Source organism: Oryzias melastigma, linkage group LG6, assembly GCF_002922805.2.
Source record: "Oryzias melastigma strain HK-1 linkage group LG6, ASM292280v2, whole genome shotgun sequence".
NCBI classification, from domain to species: Eukaryota; Metazoa; Chordata; class Actinopteri; order Beloniformes; family Adrianichthyidae; genus Oryzias; species Oryzias melastigma.
The window spans coordinates 28,445,376-28,459,208 of NC_050517.1; positions in this window are offsets into that span (position 1 = coordinate 28,445,376).

Genomic DNA, 13,833 nt, shown 5'->3' on the forward strand with positions numbered 1-13,833 from the left:
AAAACACATTAAATCGTTTGTCCTTTGATGCAGTGATGTCCTTTTCTGCTGCGGTGGCGGTCCCGTCTAAATCTGAGCATGTGCTGATCCCAGCATGCATCACAGCAGGACTCCCCCTCACGCTGAACTCCTTCTGCTCAGAATAACTGCCTTTCAGCTTCTAACTGGACAAAAACTTTTTGATTTTTTTTTGTTTTTTTCTCACGTTTGTAGTACAGGTGCAAAAATAGCAAAAAGAGTGACCTTCAACACCAGGGGGTCAACAAGAAACAATGACGTAATGAACACGTCCGTTTGTACTATGATAATATCATGCATTGTTTTTTAAATAGTCACTTTTTAATCAATTATTTGGAACATTTTGACGATTTTTTTGGTCATTTTTCTTATGGTTGTGCCAAACATGGATGAATAAAACTTGAGCTGAAGATGAAAAGTAAAAGAAAAGGTGAACTGTTTCTCCATGTTAACAGGAAGCTTTTGAGTACTGATCAGTACTAGGATAAATAAGTATATATTGATCATGATGCTGTTGTTGACAGACATGTTCTGTAAGACAGATCCCTCCCTGACTCTGACGTGACCTGTGTGCACACCGCCATCTTCAACCCAAGTATGACATCACAGCGATTGGTGGTTGCTCTGCTTTTATTAGTAGAACTAGTAGGTTTGATGTGAATTCTTGACAGTGGCTCTGAATGACCCTCAAAGAGCCATTTGGGCCTCTTTCTTACAGATCTAAACCTATTAGGAATCACAAAGTCTTACTTCACCCTGAAGGAAAAATGTCCTACTGCTTTGCATTCTGTTACTTTTATAATAAATATGATATATATATATATATGTGTGTGTGTGTGTGTGTGTGTGTGTGTAGGCATGAATGAAAGCAGAAAAATAAGAGAAACTCACATTTTTTTCAAAATGTGAAATTGTTTTTTTTTTTTGTTGACAATAGCTTGTATGACTTCCTTTCAAAATAAAAGACTTCCTGTGACGAACAGAATCCAACTGATGCACTCCCTACAAAAGGTTTAAACAGCACAAGATAAATTTTTTTTTTTTTTTCTTGTTTTAACTTAGGTCTACTTTAGTGAGCCAACATCTTCTATCCTACTTATAGCTCTTCACTTGAACATAGACATGATTTTACTGGTTTCTGATCCACTGGAAAAAGCTTATAAATAAAATGCGAATATATAGATTTTAGCAACTCCCCTCTGGACAGATACAAACCCTTTTTGTGCAGCACAAGAGAAAATGTGCTTTAAACTCATAAAATGAACTGAACAACCAGTAGAGATCAGACTTTTTACCAAAGTTTTGGTTAGTATTTAAAATCTGTGCATCCAGATTTCAACCTTTACTTGTCTTTCTTCAAGGTGGATCTCAGTCATACATTTTAAACATATCTAATCTAAATCAATGCTAATTAAGCAACCCTTACCTTAAAAATATAATGATATTATTTATCTTTAGCCAGAGAGCCACTATGGAGGGATAAAGAGCTCCATGTGGCTCCAAAGCCTCAGGTTACAGACTAATTCCTGATTTTGTTTCATGGCTTCAAAAGCTGCTGTTCTTGTTTTAGACTGAACCAAATCATGTTCTCCAGCAGGAGAAACACCATGGACCAGAACGGGACAAGTTCCCCTCAAAAGCCCCAATGAGCCCTAAGTAGGGGTGCAGATACCTGCAGAGACGCTGGATCTGAGTGGGGGTCTGCAGCGTCCTGCTGGAGCTGTCAGTCACCGCTGCTGACATTCTGCAGCTGCAGGAGAGGCGGCGGCCGGCTCCTGCTGCACAGCTGAGCTCAGCGGGGCTGCAGAGAGCTGCTGGTCCTGACTACCCTCAGGCCTAGCTATTGGAGGGACGGCCCACATCCTGGTGGGTTCACAGCTGCTGCCAGACAATTCAAACAAGTTCTTAACATAAAACAGTGCCATTTATATTATATCATCAGGTAATGTATTATTTCTCCTCACTGTCATTGACTGAGCAACTATTTGTGAGTCATATTTTACCTTAGTTACTGTTAAATACTGAGAAATCGCTTTTTAGGTTTCTTATTTTTTTAATTCAAAGTTAGCAACTCAAATCTTACATAAATCCAAAGAAGAACTTCTCCATGGCCTGAATAAGACGCAGACGTCTCCTTTGATAGATGATGAGCGCTAGTGACGTGGCAGAAAATTTGAATGAATATGCTGTAAATCAAAGTATCGATCACATTTATCTCTGTGTTTTGGAAAAACCTTTTGTGTTTATCAGAGATTTAATAGAAACAGTGTAATTGAGAACTTTTTTTTATATATATTTCCAGAGTTTTGATAAAGTTGTGTCTATATGTGTAATGGAAACACAGCTGCTCAGGTTTCCTTTTTACCAGTCCTACACAACTGAGCCATCCAGCCACTCCAATATGTAACGATATATAAGTAGTCTAAATATTTGAATACTTAACAAATGATGCAATAATTATCTTTTTGTATTATATTTCCTAATGTGTATTGTATGAAATTGTATAAATGATTATAATTTTTTAATTTGTCCTCCAAACCATAAATGTTTCTAGCCAGAAATGTAACAAGAGTGGAGACAAAAATCTTCTTCTTCTTCCCACTCTCTTTGAAGCTGTGTAAATTATATCCATTGTTTATGCATATTATCTGTTGAACATGTCGCAACTCAGAACTCTAACTCCCTCTGGTCACAAATGGGAGTATCTGTCAATCAAGCGTTGGGGGCCAGCAGGCACCACCTACTTTTATTGATTGGTCTGTTTACAACTTGAATAACTTGGACTAAAGAAATATTTTGTGAAAAATTAGGGTTAACAGGAACATTAAAAAAAAGGTATCAGATGATGATAATGACTGTTAATTTCTCATTTTGAGATTTGGGGTCTTTGGAGCCACCGAGTACTTCTTAGTTGGAAGACCAGTGAGGAGGGGTCACTCAGTCCAGTTTTCATATGCAGTCAATGGTTGCAAAAGAAAAAAACAAAAAGAAACCCCAGCTATGAATAATTTTAAAACCTTAAAATGAACAAAAATACCACACAGTGGTTACTATAGATTTACCTGCTATGCATGTTCATCCCTTTTGGAGCCAGGGATTGCTGGAGCCTATCCCAGATGGTGTTGGGCAAAGGTGGGGTACACCCAGAAGGGTCATCAGGACTCTCTCTAGACCAAATGTAAAAGAGGGACTTTCTTTTCTGAATTATTATTATATCATATTTTGCACAGGATTTTTGTGATTCTAGAAGTAAGTTGAAACAGAAATGAATATTTTTACAGGAGTTGAAGGAGTTTTTATAGGGATTCCTCCATGAACCATCCTCTTACTCAGAGTGAGAACGAGGAGGTCATCAGTGGCGCCCCCTGTGTTTAAGTCCTCACCAGAGTGATGTTTGGAGCTCGGTTTAACATCGATTGAACTCGACGGCTCTGGTTTGTTTTCCTGCAGGCTGTGAAAGCGGCGAGCGGTGGTGGTGGGGGTGAGGGGCAGCTGTGCTGACAAATGTCCCTTTCCAATTACGAGGAGGAATAATTCTGCACTCGGGCGGGTAATGAGGTCTAATGCCGGGCCCCTGCGATAATTCCCCCCTGGATGGCAGCTTGATCGGATGTTAGCTTTGTAATTAGACGGGCAGAAAATCATTACGAGGTGTTCAAACAGAAAATCAGCTCAGTGGAAGTCAATTTGGCGTGGCTCTGCAAGGCGTACACACCACTGTAATGATTTAATTACAGCTGTAAGCTTCTTGGATCAGACTCAGGTCCAGATGAGATTCTGGTCAGAGACATAACTGAGCCGGAGCGGAGGGCGGGGGGGCTCTGACATCAGGTCAGGGATTTTAGGAGGTTAGACTGCCAAGCCAGGGGTTGAAATGCATCACAGGATCAACTTGTCAATTGCTATTCTTTTAAATTTAGTTCTATTCTGTTCTTTTCTTTCTATTATTTTCTGTTCTATTCTTTTACATTATATTCTTTTCTTTCTATTTTTTTAAACATTTCTTCTGTTCTTTTTTTATTCTGTTCTTTTCTATTCTGCTTTGTGCTTTTCTGTTCTGTTCTTTTCTTCTTATTTATTGTTCTTTTCTTTTCTCTTCTTTCTATTCTTTTCTTTCTATTATTTTTATATTTTTTCTGTTATTATCTATTCTGTTCTTTTCTATTTTGCTTTGAGCTTTTCCTTTCTGTTCTTTTTTTCTTATTTGTTGTTCTTTTCTTTTCTAATCTGTTCTGCTTTGTTTTGTTCTGATATTTTCCTTTTCTTTTCCTTTTGTTCCATTCTGTTCTTTTCTATTCTGTCATGTTCTATTTTTCTTTTATCATGTTCTATTATTCTGCTCTGCTCTTTTCTGTTCTGGTGTTTTTTATTCTGTTCTTTTCGATTCTGTTCTATTGTTATTTTTTGTTCTGTTTTGTTTTGTTCTATTCTTTTCCTTTCTATTCTATTCTATTCTGCTTTGTTCCTTTCTGGTACTTTCTTTTCTTTTTCTTTCTATTCTTTTCAGTTCTGTTATTTAATTTTTCCTTATCTGTTCAGTTCTTTTCTTTTCTTCTGGTCTATTCTGTTATTTTATTTTCTTGTCTCTTTTGTTCTTTTCTATTCTGTTCTGCTTTGTTCTGTCCAGTTATTTTATTCTCTTATCTGTTATGTTTTATTATTTTTTTCCCCCTTTTTCCATTCTGTTTTATTTTCTTGTCTGTTCTGTCAGAACTCTTCTATAGATAAACTCCTTTTGAGTTTAGCTGAACCACAAGATTCACATCATTTTAGTTCAAATAACTTCTCGTTTTCACCATCCTCTTCCTTAATAATCTAAATTACTTTGAGGCTGAGGTCCAGAACTCTGGTTCCTCCTCAGATGAACAACAAAGTTCAGGTTTGAGGATTCCTTATGGTGAACATAAGGGACGATTTGATGTGTGAGTCCTCTGATTTAACATATATGAGATTGTCTTAAGATCCAGGAATGAATCAGCTTCCTGTTTCCAGAGTGGAACCACCACATGAAGATTGATCTTGACCCTCACACGTTTCTGTTCTCGTTCCTGAAAGTGTCCGTCCTCTGCCTGGTTTCAGCATCCGCTCATTGAATCTCACAGAAGAAGCAGCTCAGACCTTCAGCAGCAGACCAGACCTGTCTGATACTGGAGATAACATGATGGAGATTTTTTTTCTTGTTCAACTGAATGAATATTTTCTGTATTTTCAGCAGGTGGATGCTTTAATGAGAACTTCATGTGTCCTGCGTGACTGAAACTTGAAAGTTTCTCTGCTGAATTGCCAATATCTGAGAGATCCTGCATCAACCCCGAGCAGAAGAGCTGCAGTCTTTATTGTTCTCTCATTCATGAGATGCTGACTTCCCTGCTCAAAGACTCCCCTCTGCCACACAGCAGCCTGCTGATTGAGTGAGATGTCTCCTCACCGCCTTCAACAGAAACAAGTTTTTGAGGAAAATCCTCTGCAGGGATCCGCAGCACCTCATGGTGGAATTCTACGGCGGCCCTGACCTTTCTCCCCTCTCAGTTAGAGCAGGCTGCCGGGATGGTCACACCCTGAGCCTCATCCAGATCTCCTGAACCCCGCGGAGCAGGTATGGATCCAGCTGCTGAGGAAACACACCTTCAGACAGCTCTTTCTTTATTCATGAGGTCGGAGAGCAGCGGTGTGAAACTGTGGACGCGTGATGTGAGTTGAAGGGCATGAAATATTCAAGCACACAGTAAACATTCCCAAGATGGGGCGGGAGAGAAGGAGGAAAACATGAGATGAAGGGAAGGCTGGACAGAGGAGCCTGTCTGTTACCTGCAGGAACAAAGATGGGGGAGCTGGAAGTTTCTTTCAGAGCAGCAGCAGCCTGTAAACAGAAGCTCATCAGTCTCTGCAGGAGTCCATGACGATTCCCCGCACACACCTCCAGACCATCAGATGGTTCTGTCAAAAAATGTTTGGCCTCAAACCAAAAGAAATCCAGAAACTTTTCCAGCAGTTTGCAGACGAGGAACCATCCAAGATGAAGACAGCAAGCTTCTTCTCTGCATGATTCTCAGCATCTGACTGTTAAAAATCCACTGACCTGTTTTGAATTTAAAGGTCAGATGTTTGGACTTTGGTGCAGACAGAAAAACTGATGAAGAATCACTTTGTCTGTTCTTCAGAGGAAGACACTTCTTTTAGAAAAGCTTGCGTCTGATTGAGAGAAGAAGGATAAGAAACGACTTCATTAAGATGAATTTTGCAATGATAGGAGAAAGCACTGACATCAAACAGGAGACATGAATGAGAGCTGGAGCTCAAGAGATGAAAAGTGTTCTGCACCTGAGCAGCTGAAATGAGGAAAAGGCTCAAGTCCTCTCGATTCTTGAGAGGCTGCCGTGGTCTTCATCATGAAAGTTCTGTGGAAAGTCAAGTGTGTTTTTGTTCATGTTTTCCTCCAGCTGATCTTGTAGCTCATCTTATCAGAGATCAGCTCTTGAACAGATAAAAAGAAAACAGTGCAGACTCGTGAAGAGGAGATCTGTGAGGAGATGCAGCGAGCCCCAAGCGTCTTTCCATCGCTCTTTCAGTCACTTCATTCCCCCGCTGGTTCATGTCTGTGAGTTAGCAGAAGAGAATTTAAACATCTGCCTCTCTGCTGGAAACACAAAGACATCACTTACCTGCAGTGGGAATCCCACTGGGTCAAAATTCTGCCCTAAACTGCAAAAAAAGTGTTGTGAAAATAGGAAAAGATCACTAAGAAAATCACTAGAAAGAAGTAAAATAATCTGTCCATGCAGCAAATCATTTTTATTGACATAAATCTTATAAAAGGACATCAAAATCTTGAAACAAAAGTTCCACACAAGCATTTAAAAAGAGAAAAATAAACTGAAGAAATACATGTTTGTAATATTTCAGTTTTTGTATCTATAGTTGTACTTTTTTATTATTAAAGTGACAAAACTTGAGTAATGAGTGGAATTTGCTAATTTTAGAACAGAATCAAAATACTATCTTATACTAATTTATTCATTCATTTTCTTGGTCACTTGTCCCCTTTAGAGCCTAACCCGGCTACTGATGGGCAAAGGCAGGATACACCCTGGAAAGGTCACCAATCTGTCGCAGGGCCTCAATCACACACCCATTAATTCCTCGGGGCAATTAGAGTAACCAATTAGCCTAGGAAGTATGTTTTTGGTTGGTGAAAACCCAGAGAAACCCTACGTGCCTCTGGAAAGCTTGGTAGTACTAATTTGTTCATCTTGATAAATCCTCATATAATCTAAAACTAGCATTAAGAACATAAATCTTAGTTTTTTTCTAAAATAATGACAATAAATGATAATCTAACATAGTCAATATTTGTTAATTAAAAAATATATGTCTTTTAAATTGACAGTGCATGTTTTTTTTTTTTATTAAATCGAGTTTTCCCACTGTCAAGAACATGAAAAAACTTTGAACCATCATAATTATATTTTCCGTTTTTCTTGCTCGCTCTTTATGACACAAAAATGCTGTGCTGATTTTGAGAAAACCTTAAAAAAGTGTAGACCAATGAGAAGTTAAAACAACTTAAAATCTGGTATCTCGAATGTCTAATAAACAAGGTTTCAAATCTTTACAATTTGTTTCCTGCGCACAAAAACAAAATAATCAGAATGCTGGATTGGACATATCTGAATCACAAAAACTGTCTTTGCTTCTGGAACAGAACTGTTGGCTGACCTGAAAACTGCTTCAACCTTTAGATCAAACTAATGAAGACCAACTGGACCAGTGGTACAACAGGTTCTAGAAAGATCTCATCGCATTACAGCTTATCTTCAGAATATAACACTGCAGGAAAACCTCAAGAACTAACTAAAGAAGCAGACATTATCTCCTCATGAAGACCAGTTTCGTCACTGTGATCTGAATCAAACCCTGACACCGAAGTGGTGCGCACCTTTTGTCGTCATACTGAGTAAATCGATGATGAGCTGAACAATGGAGATGTGCAGAACCTCTAACTGTTAAAAGAAGACTAACTCCCTCCATCTATTTAACACACTGACAGAGGTCGTCTGTTTGTTTGTTTCAGACACACGTCTCAGGTGGAACAGAAGAAGCTGCTGCAGAGGTGTGAATCTCAGCCGTGAATGAGGACAGATGACGTGGTGGGACACAGGTGAGAAGATGAGCTTCTCCAGAGAGGCGATGCTGACAGCAGACCTGCAGACAGAAAATGAGAAGAAACACGAGCACCAAGCAAAAAAGCAAAAAGGAAGAGGACACGTCGAACATACATGTCAGTTTTGACTGGTTCTAGAAAGTTGAACAAATAGCTTTGAATATCGAGGAGGGAAAACCAGAGCAGATCTTTAACTTCTTTTAAAGGCCCAGCATTTCTGGAGCTTGAAGTTATGAGAATGTTAGAAGGAGATAGTCATCTAGACACATATGAACTTTAGAAAGGTTTTTATTTTGTTTAGGGTAGATGAAGCCTTCTTCTAATTGAAACACCACAAACATTAGCTTAAAACAAATGAGGAAATACTGTATAAGAGGACTGGACCGAGTCATTGTGACATCACCCATAGAAAACGGCTTATTTCTGGCTCCAGCTAAATGGGTCAATTAAGTTACCATTTTTTTTTCATAGTACAGATGTCGTTATGTTGGAACCAGATGACCTCAAAAAAAGGATATTGGTCCGAGTTGATCTGAGTCAATGTTTCCATGGCAACTACTCTCGCTAGCCAGGAGTGATCTACGACACCCCTACGACTTAAAAGCAAGCTTGGGAGAATCTGTCCATAAAATGTTTTTAGTCAGTTTATAACTTGAATAGATTGGACTAAATATATATATATATTTAATTAGGGTTAATGAGAACATGATAAAAGCAAAAGGTAGCAGAGCAATAATGCTTATAATGACAAAGATAATGACTGGGTAAAAGCTTTTTATTTCTCGATAGAAATCTATGGGATTTTGGGTAACCTGACTACTCACCAGAGAGTGTCAGGTAGGCTCTGGCTCCCTTGTGACCCCATAAGGGACAAAACAGGTTCTGGATGGATGGATGGATGGATGGATGGATGGATGGATGGATGGATGGAAGGAAGGGTGGGGGGAGTGGTTACTCAGTTCAGTTCTCATATACAGTCAATAATTAAGAATCAAGTCCAACTTTTCCCTACAAGGTTTTCATTAGTTGTTTTTTCTACCTATTATTGTTTTTAAGGTTGGTTCTATCACTAGTTAGAGCAACCAATGGTATTGACATAATACTCCAGTGTGAATGAGTTCAAGTTTCTGAAGCTCCTCCTATGGGAACATTGTTCTCAGAGGAGGAACTGGAGCTCAGAGTCGAGCTAAAAGATCTAGAAAAATCCTGGATCTTCTAGCTGATCACTCATCATTCGCAGTCACTTCCTGCGGTGGATCAGACCCTGAAACTAACTGAAGTGTGTGAGGGAAACCAGCCAGTGACCCTGATTAGAAAGACACCAGTGGAGTAGAAATGTCATTTAAACAGTTCATAAGCCTCTTAATCATGTGAATGGTCAAAGTAGGTGAAAACTATTATCAGAGCATTTTAATTACAACCACAGAACGACTGGATTAAAGAAAAAAAAACATGAACCATGACTGCGCCTCTTCCACAAATTAAACTCCCCCAAACGCAGGGCCAATGCCAACTCCTCATGAGCAAATGAAGGGCCACTTCATCCAAAGCTCCATCTGGTTTAAGGCCCACGCCCTTGTGTCTGCCCCTATGCCTCTGCTGTGTCATATTAACTAGACCAGGGGTCTGCAACCTTCAACGCTTAAAGAGACATTCAGGTTGATTTCTCACCAACCAAAACCCAGAAGGAACCACAAAGTCTTCTCTTACCCTTAAGAAAATGAAGAGAAAATTGTTGTTTTCTTTAAATATAAAATAGTTCATTCATAAATATAACCAACAAGAACTAAATCGGAGCTAATTATGTAACTCCTACCATATAAGAGGCACACTTTAAATCCTTGAATTTGTTCAAAAATAAAAAATCTGATTTATAATCCATTGGATTATAATTTAACATAGTTTTAATCTGGGTATACTTACTGAAAATAAATTTTAAAATGTTATTTTAACAAAAGAGCCGGAGCTGCAGGATGAGACACCTAAACTAGGGCTTGTCGATACTGAGCATTTGGGTATTAATCCGAGACCGATCCAATACCCGACAATATCAGCGATATGAAAACCAATATCAATATGTTTCGTAAATGTGATGGATGTGACATGAACCTCAAAATCTCAATTGCTTTTAATCGCAGTGAATTTTTTTTTGTAAGTTTCCAAAGTTTTCAAAATGACTTAATAAGCATAAAAAGAGAATTATAACAATATTTTATATTAAATGGAGAAGAGTTTATTAAAATAAAAACTTCTTGAAATAAAATAAAAAGTGAAGAAGTGAATGCAAAACAGTCAACAAACCAAAAGAAACAAGTCACTTTGCAACAAAAATAAATCAAAATACGTTCCCAGCTGTCTTTGCGTTCATGCACAGGTTCAATATTTGACATTAAAGCAATCACAATACACAAATTTAACACAAATGTAAATATTTATGTATATAAGGAAATATAAACTGAAACACTGAAAGTCATTTTTAAAAACTGTCAACAATCTTAATTCTATCCACTTAAAGGTTTTGGAGTGAGTCCTTATTTCTGTCACATGCTTGGTACCCATCAGGTCTCCATTTGACGGACTGAAACAAGTCTTTCAGATATTTGTGTGATTTATGGAAAATTGTGAAGGAATGAAGGGTTCATTCTCTGCTTGATCACTAATTTGAGATGGAGCTGCTGCCCGTGATTACTGACGTTTGCTTCCATGCACGAGAGCGCGCACGCAGCATCTGGCAGCCACTTTCCCAGCTGGCAGTGGCACTCGATGCTCCGTGCGCTGAAATGAATTGAGGGAGATTACACGCTCCTCCGAGCGCGGAGTGTCATCAGAAGCCATTACAGACTGATATTAAAGGCTTCTCCTCCACGTCAACAGTCATTTAGAGCAGCTGAGGCTGAGCGCTTCGGAAGGTTTGCTGCTCAGACGCACCGAGCCAATTACAGGCCACATGCACGTACGTGCACGGACTGGAATCATCAGCAGGTGTATTGCAGAGAGGGGCGTGCACACTCACGTGCACTATGTTTAAGCCCGATTGCAGCAGTGGTGTAGTGGAAGCAGACGGTTTGTTTGTGAGACCTTCCAGGTCCCTCCATGAGGTTTACTTCAACATTTTGTTTGAAAGGTTTCTTGATCAGATTCAGTAGAATCCTTTCAAGTGTAAACATCTATTCTGGAATGAACCTGGATGGTCCCGAGAGTGTGAACAGAAACCATGTTGGTGCAGAAGATTCTTCATCAGGAGATCCGGTTATTGGTCTAATTGCAGGCAGCAGATATTGGGACAAAGAAGGCGCCTGCAGGCGGTTTTTGGGACGCCTCTGAACAGCAGCAGCAATTCCTCTGATTGTCACACTTAATTTATCACACAGCAGCAGAACGACATCAGCATAGTGACAAAAACATTAAACACTGGACATCTGTCTCTCATTGAGGAGGGAAACCTCTGCAGTTTCACCTTTTCATCTGAGAGGGGTTTGAGGTCATGACACTTTGACCACTTACTCTCATTTTGACTCTTAACCTATTAAATAATCTATAAAGAAGATGCATAAAGTTATTAAATGAATGGTCTCTTAGATTTTATGTTCAGTTTGCTTAAAATGTTGATCAATTGTCTTAAATTTGTGTGATGTGATCAGGCTAAAATTAAATGCAAGTCTGCAGCTCAACTCATCAGGTGAGTGAATTGTGATCTGTATGTCTGTCTGCCTGCTTGCCTGTCTGCCTGCCTACCTGCTTGTCTGCCTTCCTGTCAGTCGGCCTGCCTGGACCTCACCTGAGCACGTCTGCATGATGTTGGGATAAGGATAGCAGTGTGATAACTCTCTGGCAGGAAACAAACACTACAAAGCTGCAGCTTTGTGACCCTGTTACTCCAAAAACAATTCAGCTGGGAGCATTTTAGAGATTTCAAAGTTTAATCGCCTCATTTTGAAGTGCTTCCTTCTTAAATGACACCTTCTTTGGCGTGAAGATTCTCCTCCGACGATCCCCTGGAGGCCCACATGAAACGATGCAGCTGCAGCTCCACTCCCCAGTTTGACTGCGCGCTTTACTGCGCGCTTTAAAGACAATTACAGATGAGAGGAGAGTAGCAGGAAGACAGACCTGCTGACCTTGTCTCCACTCCTGAAAGGCAAAGCGTTTTTTATCCTGTGACAAACCGTCTCCTGTGTTTTTGCAGGAATGAAGATGCGTTGTTTTCAGAGGGACTCATCTGTCAGGATCCAAAGGATCTTATCCTCCAGGAGATGAACGTCACAGCTCGTCTTTAAAGACTTTACTGACAGGTTTAGGTGTTCAGTCACTCAGAGATCCCTGAACTTCCATCTGCAGGCTGACTTCATCACCCACTGGTTCAAACATGGAGGACAGCAGGTGACATGACATCATCAGACCGAGACGATTCACCTGAAGAGACGTTCACATCTTTACTTAAGCACATCAAATCCTCTTTTGAAGAATCGTAGCATTCCACTCAGTTCAGCATCACTCTGAGTTTTCCTCACATCTAAAACTCCAGTAAACATTTCCTGATGAGATGAAACGCGTTTTCTGATGGGCTTTTATCCGCCTCATCTTTTTTTGAAGGCATTGATGCCACAAACGTCACACTAACCAGCTGAAGCTGAAGCAGGGATCAGACTTTCTTATTGCTAGGCTGCTGTATTTGGAGTTTGAGAAACCTTCTCCTCACTTCATTATTTCCACTGGAAAAATCCTTATGTTCTCTTAAAAACTTTAATAGCAAACTAACTTTTATTAACAAGTCCAGATTCTGCTGTTACTTCATTTAGTAAAAAAAACTCCTGTATTCCCTATAACTTCTTCAATCGGCAGGTTTTTTCTTCAAACACATTCAGCTTTTCTGTCACTGTGTCACCAAAGAGGAGCTGACAGGATGGATGAGGTGGAGCTCCTCTCTCACAAGAACACACTGCCACCTAGTGTCCACCTTGAAGTTTTTTGAAGTTCAGTGTTCAGATGAGGATGGTAGAAGAAGAAAAGGCTGATGATTGTGTTCAGCTTTTCTGAGGGCCTCTTGTGTGCAGATTTTATTGCTGAAAGCACATTTACCCCCAAAGAAGTAGACAATTGAGAACACTCCTCTGTTAAGATTCCTTTAGTCTCTTACTGCAGTGGCTTTCTACCATTTGGATGCTGCCTTATTATATTTTGTTAATCAAATAATTTCCACTCTGTATTTATGTGTTTCTGTCTTTAACATAACATACAAATATGAAATTTAACATAAAAACATAAATAATTAGAAATAAAAGAATTTGTATGCTAATATTTGATTTTCTATGGAGCAGTTTCCGTGATAGAACTTTGACTTTTGTCTGGTAACAGGCGCTGACCCTCTCCCCCTCTCCTCTCATCTAAATGCAGTGAAAACAGGCGAGACAGCAGATGCTTTGGGGAAATCTGCCTATATTACAATTGGGTGGGTGTGATGAAGGCAAAAAGGCCTCCATGCTTGCTTGGTCATGCGCTTGACAGTTGCTGCACGGCCGCTCACGGCCTGCTGAACAGGATGTCGGCAGCCATCATGGATCTCAGCGAGAGGCTGACTCTGACAGGTTTTATGGCGTTTCCAGGCGGCCTCCAGCTACCTCGGCGTGAAGAGGCGCAGAGGTGTGGGGGGTCAA